Source organism: Ambystoma mexicanum, chromosome 1p (genome assembly GCF_040938575.1).
Source record: "Ambystoma mexicanum isolate Mex_15411 chromosome 1p, UKY_AmexF1_1, whole genome shotgun sequence".
NCBI classification, from domain to species: domain Eukaryota; kingdom Metazoa; phylum Chordata; class Amphibia; order Caudata; family Ambystomatidae; genus Ambystoma; species Ambystoma mexicanum.
Genome location: NC_090921.1, coordinates 1,452,824,854 through 1,452,830,221, shown reverse-complemented (window position 1 = coordinate 1,452,830,221; position 5,368 = coordinate 1,452,824,854). Strand labels below are relative to the sequence as shown.

Genomic DNA, 5,368 nt, shown 5'->3' with positions numbered 1-5,368 from the left:
GCTTTTTGTCAGATGAACTCCTCTCGGACTATGTTTAAAGTCCGAGTGGGGTGATCTGTTGACAGACCAGAATAAGGCAGCCAGGCAAGCCTCTGCTTTACGAGGCAGACGAGCTGCCATTGTTGTTGTTTTTGCATAGCTGTGAAATTGGGTTGAAAGCAGGATTATTCTGTACAGGGGGAACAAGTCTTTTGTTTAGATTACTCTAGGTAGATGTGACTCTACCTAGACGAGGGGGTAATCTAAACAAAAGACTTCAACAGAGGGAAATCCATTGTATTGAAAAATTGGACAGTATGCATCCCCGGGGATGTATATGCTATGGGATTTGAATTGCTTTCTATGAAATTGTGCTCTATAAATTGGTCAAACTCTGGGGAATTACAGAGATAATGGGACAAAGCAGAGACTCACACAGAGATTGTTAAAATGTTAACACTCTGTTATACCCTAATAAGGTTGGGCGAAATGATTCATCTGGAGGAGGAACATATTGTCACCCTAGTCATTTTACCTCAACACACATTCCAATTTAGCACCGTTTAACTGAGTTACAGATAAGTGATGTAGTAGCCCAGTAAGAATGAAACATTAGAATGGAATCCAGAATAATGAAATAACTGCATGTTAGACTCTTGTACATGCCGTTGATCCAATGGAGTAAATGTTTGAAATCAGGCATTGTAATTGCTATGTGAATGTCTAACCTAATACGTTATATGCTTGAACAAAAAGTAATATTATGCTTGATTTGTATCTATCTCACATTACCACCACAGGTAACTGTATGTATTACAGGTTGGTTTAAATGATTACATCAAAACGCAAGTATTGTAATTTGAATGACATTGTTAATTTATGAGATTAGGTGAGTTACAGGTGGTTATACAAGCACACACACACCCAAGATGGCGGGTTGAAAGGGAGAGTGACATAGACCCCTAGTAATTACATTAGGCAATCCAGCTCGTCAGGTTGCATAGCAACGGTCCGATGCAGCAGCCACGAGTTGTAAGGAACAGGGAGCTCCTAAAGCCACGCCCATGATAGTGGGCGCGATTAACAAGGTAATAGATTGTTAGGAAGATTAGATATACTGGATTTCGTTATTTATACTTAATTAGGGAGTAAAATTATACATACTTTCAGCGACCGCGTCGCATGGGAATTTCATAAAGTAAAAAAGCAGCCGTACAGTGAACGTTTACTCGGTGTCGGCGCAGCACCTCAGGCATCTCTAAAGGCGCCAGCTGCAGTCCGGTGATTAACGCGACTATTGAAGTCATCCATAACCAAGATTATTAAAAGGTATGACTAATGTGTGACTTTTCAAATTGACCCAGACTCAGAATAGGTGTTGTATATTTGCTTAAAGTAAAGACAGGAGTCGAGAAGTCTTTAACGGCGCGTTTATTCCTTCTCAGTTTCATGCATCCATGCACGCAACGTGCGTGTCTCAAACATAAAGGCCAACGTGCCTAATGGGGCTCAGGGTAATCTTCCCTGAAGTCCGTGTGCAGTGTAAGCACTGCAAGCCCCGTTTATGGAGGAGCTGGCGGGACGCACCTTATCGCGTCGCTCTCTCCGCTCGTCTGTGCGCGCGAAGCCGCGGGGGCGGGCTTCGTCGCGTTGCGAAGTCTCGCGAGAGCGGGAGCTCTCGCGATGCTTCTACACATCTCCCTTTTCCAACCCACAGCAAAATCACTGTAGAACATAGTCATTATATCTCACCGGCCTTCTGTGTTCCCTTCTGGGCCGATCGCCTGTTCCCTGACACTCTTCCTGTTGCTCTGGTTCGGTATCTGCTCTCAATGCTTCTGGTTCAACTTCGATTTCCATCCTTTCTCTGTCGTCTCCTACAAGTTCTTGGTCTTCAGCTCTTTCGCAGTCCCTTTCGGTTTCCATTCGAGATCTCTCCGGTGTACTCGCCTTTTCCCAAGTCTTCTGGTACAGTGCAACTCTTTCAATGTTCCATGCGCGTCCATCTTCTGTGCGGACGTGATTTGTTCCCCTGTGAATCACTTCGATGGGTCGGCTATAGCGAGACCCCGTGATCTGATCTTTCTGGGGTAGTTTGATTTTAACCAAATCTCCTTTCCCTATGTCGGATGCTGGCTTTGTCCTTCTTCTCTGATGACTCCATAACTGGGGATCCCATCCTCGTCGCCAATTTATGTTGTATATTTGCTTACAGTAAAGACAGGAGTCGAGAAGTCTTTAACGGCGCGTTTATTCCTTCTCAGTTTCATGCATCCATGCACGCAACGTGCGTGTCTCAAACATAAAGGCCAACGTGCCTAATGGGGCTCAGGGTAATCTTCCCTGAAGTCCGTGTGCAGTGTAAGCACTGCAAGCCCCGTTTATGGAGGAGCTGGCGGGACGCACCTTATCGCGTCGCTCTCTCCGCTCATCTGTGCGCGCGAAGCCGCGGGGGCGGGCTTCGTCGCGTTGCGAAGTCTCGCGAGAGCGGGAGCTCTCGCGATGCTTCTACAATAGGGAAACCTATGATCTTATCTTACCACGCAATTATCTTACAGAATCAAGAATTTTCAACACCGCGGCGACTCATACCGAAGGATCAGACAGAGACAGACGATTCCGTCTGGTAAGTTTCCCACATCATAATTTAGTTGCATGTTTTTGGTGATCATTGATTGGGACCCAGTGCTTCTTTTTAGCGACTGGTCTCGCTCTTGATCACCAAACTAGGTTTTACTTCAGTCTGAGAATACAGTCGTTTAAAACAGTGTCTTATCTTCACAGACAGGACACCAGAGAAGAAAGTATCACGTCACTAAGAGGCAAGACTTGAGATCCAGTGTATAGGCGAGTGAGCGGCATTCATGTCTCACACTAATGCCACCAAGGTTAGTGCAGCAATTATACTCATCACACACAAGAATTAGTTCCAAATGTAACATTAGTCTAACCATAGTTTAATTCTCCCTTTCTAGATAAACTAAAGAAGGTATTGAATTCCTCACATGAAGAAGGACACACATTGGCCCGAAACGCGTAGTGGATAACCTAGAAGCTCACACCTTGAGCATCAATTTAACAACAGGATATCAACACTGATTGAGATTGATGAATTACCATATGGGTGGTTCTAAGAAAGGATCGCCGTGAATTTACACTGAGATTGATGAATTTGTAATAACATTGTTGTGTACATGATCTGAGACGAATAATCAGAATTTTATGTATTCAATTGTGAAATCATGGTACGAGGAACATTTAGATTAGGAGTGTGAATATTGTTTGTTACACTACTTGTGATGTTAATATCATTTTAAAGAAAACCTTTGGACATCTGCAAAACAATATACTTTAAGTTAACAAAAACAGTATTTAGTTGTTTATTTCAATTTGGCTGAAGTTATATCAGTAAAGAGTGGGCCTTTGCTATGTTCTCCGTTTGACACGAAGGACCATTTCTTCATTTTCAGCTTTCAAGTGCTGATCAGTTGCTCCAGCATGAGGAAAGACAATTCAATCTTTAGCCTGCTTAAATATTGCCACCAAACATTTTTTCTACTGATTTATCATTAAAGCTGTGTTTATGTGCTCTCTGTCCCATTATGGCTCAGAGGATGTGCTTGAGTTGGCCCTTTGCTTGCTTTCTTCATTTCAAAATGGAAAGCACAGAATAGAGATAATTGATTCTTATTCTGTGATGGGAATTCAGGGATAGGAAGCAGTATGACTGAACGGGCTATTTTCACGCAAGTTTCATGTGATTGTCTGGAGGTGCGAATAGTTGCACTGCAAAGCTTTTTCGAAGGACAGTATTTATTTACGCAAATGTTGATGCTATCAAAACTCAGAGCCAGCTAAGGGTGAGGGTAATTCACCACATAAGAAACAGCTGTTTTGGAACATTGCAACCAAGGGCATCTGCAACTTCTAAACCCAGGCACAGGGGATGATTGACCCCACCCCTGCTGTATCAATGCCGATCCCCATCCCGCCTTTCAAGTCCAGGCTCACTGGAGGCAGTTTCCTTTACTTGCAGATCTCAGAGCTATCTTGAGAGTAGAGCAGGCACTGCGCCAGAGGGACCCCCTATCCCCACTGTCTCTACACCCACCCTACCCACAGTCTCTCTAACCACACCCACCCTCTCTACCCCATCTTGTTTACCCCCACCGTATCTACCCCAACCCACCCAACCTACCCCCAATCTCTCTATCATACCCACCCAACCTACTATAACGTCATTCTGACAACCCCCACTCATCCACCCTACTCTCACTCTCTCTGCCCTCAACCACCCACCCCCAATCTCTCCACACTACTCTATGTCGACTTTCTCTATCGCCAACCTAACCCCACTCCCTCTACCTCCACCCACAATACCCCTGCTCTCTCTACCCCATTCACCCTATCCACGCTCTCTCTTATGCCACCCACCCTAGCCCTGCTCTCTCTATCTACACCCACCCACCCTACATCTGATCTCTATCAACCCTTGCTCTATTTATCAAGCCCTGGACTCTCTATCCCCAACCACGTTATCCCCACTCTCTATACCCCCACCCACCCTACCCCATTCTCTATAGCCCCACCTGCCCACCCTACACCTGCTCTCTCTACCTCCACCAACCCACACTAACCCTGTTCTGTCTACCCCTACCCACCCTACACTTGCTGTCTCTACCCCACCAACAACCCTACCCCTGCTCTCTCTAACCCCACCCACCTACAATAACCCTGCTCTCTCTACCCCCACCCATGCTACCCCCACTCGCTATACAGGCACCCACCTCCCTTACCCCCATTCTCTTTACCAGCACCGACCCTACCATGACTCTGTCTACCCCCATCCACCCTGCCCCTGCTCGCTCTACCCCAACCACCCACCCTAATCCAGCTTTCTCTTCCCCATCCACCCTGCCCACACCCACCTACCCTACCACCACTCTCTCTACCCACACCCTCTGTACATGAACACAGTCACTCTATCTCCACTCTGTCTAACCCAACTCACCCTACCCTCATTATCTCTACCCCACCAATCCACCACATCCCTACTCCCCTCTACCACAAACCATCTAACCTACCCCCCACTCTCTCTACCCCCAACCACCTACCCAACCCCACTCTCTCTACACCCACCAAACGACCCTACCCCCACTCTCTGTACCATACCCCTGCTCTTTCTATGCATACCTACGCAACCATTCCTCTTTTTACAATCTCTCTAACCACACACACCTACCCAACCCCTGATCTCTCTAACACTACCCACCCTCTTCTCACTCTTTCTACCCCCACCCACCCTACCGTAACCCAGTCTAAAACCACACCCCAGTCTCTCAACCCACACCCTCTATACCCCTCCTACCCACCCAGTCCCCACTGTCTC

At 46.4% G+C, this 5,368-nt stretch overlaps 1 long non-coding RNA gene across 1 annotated transcript; it reads left to right on the top strand.

Annotated features, from left to right (window-relative positions):
* Positions 1-1,006: 1,006 nt before the first annotated feature.
* Positions 1,007-3,556, top strand: LOC138579619 (uncharacterized). Its single transcript, XR_011304111.1, has 4 exons — positions 1,007-1,308; positions 2,538-2,605; positions 2,764-2,867; positions 2,955-3,556. It is a non-coding gene; the product is annotated as an uncharacterized lncRNA (long non-coding RNA).
* Positions 3,557-5,368: the final 1,812 nt, after the last annotated feature.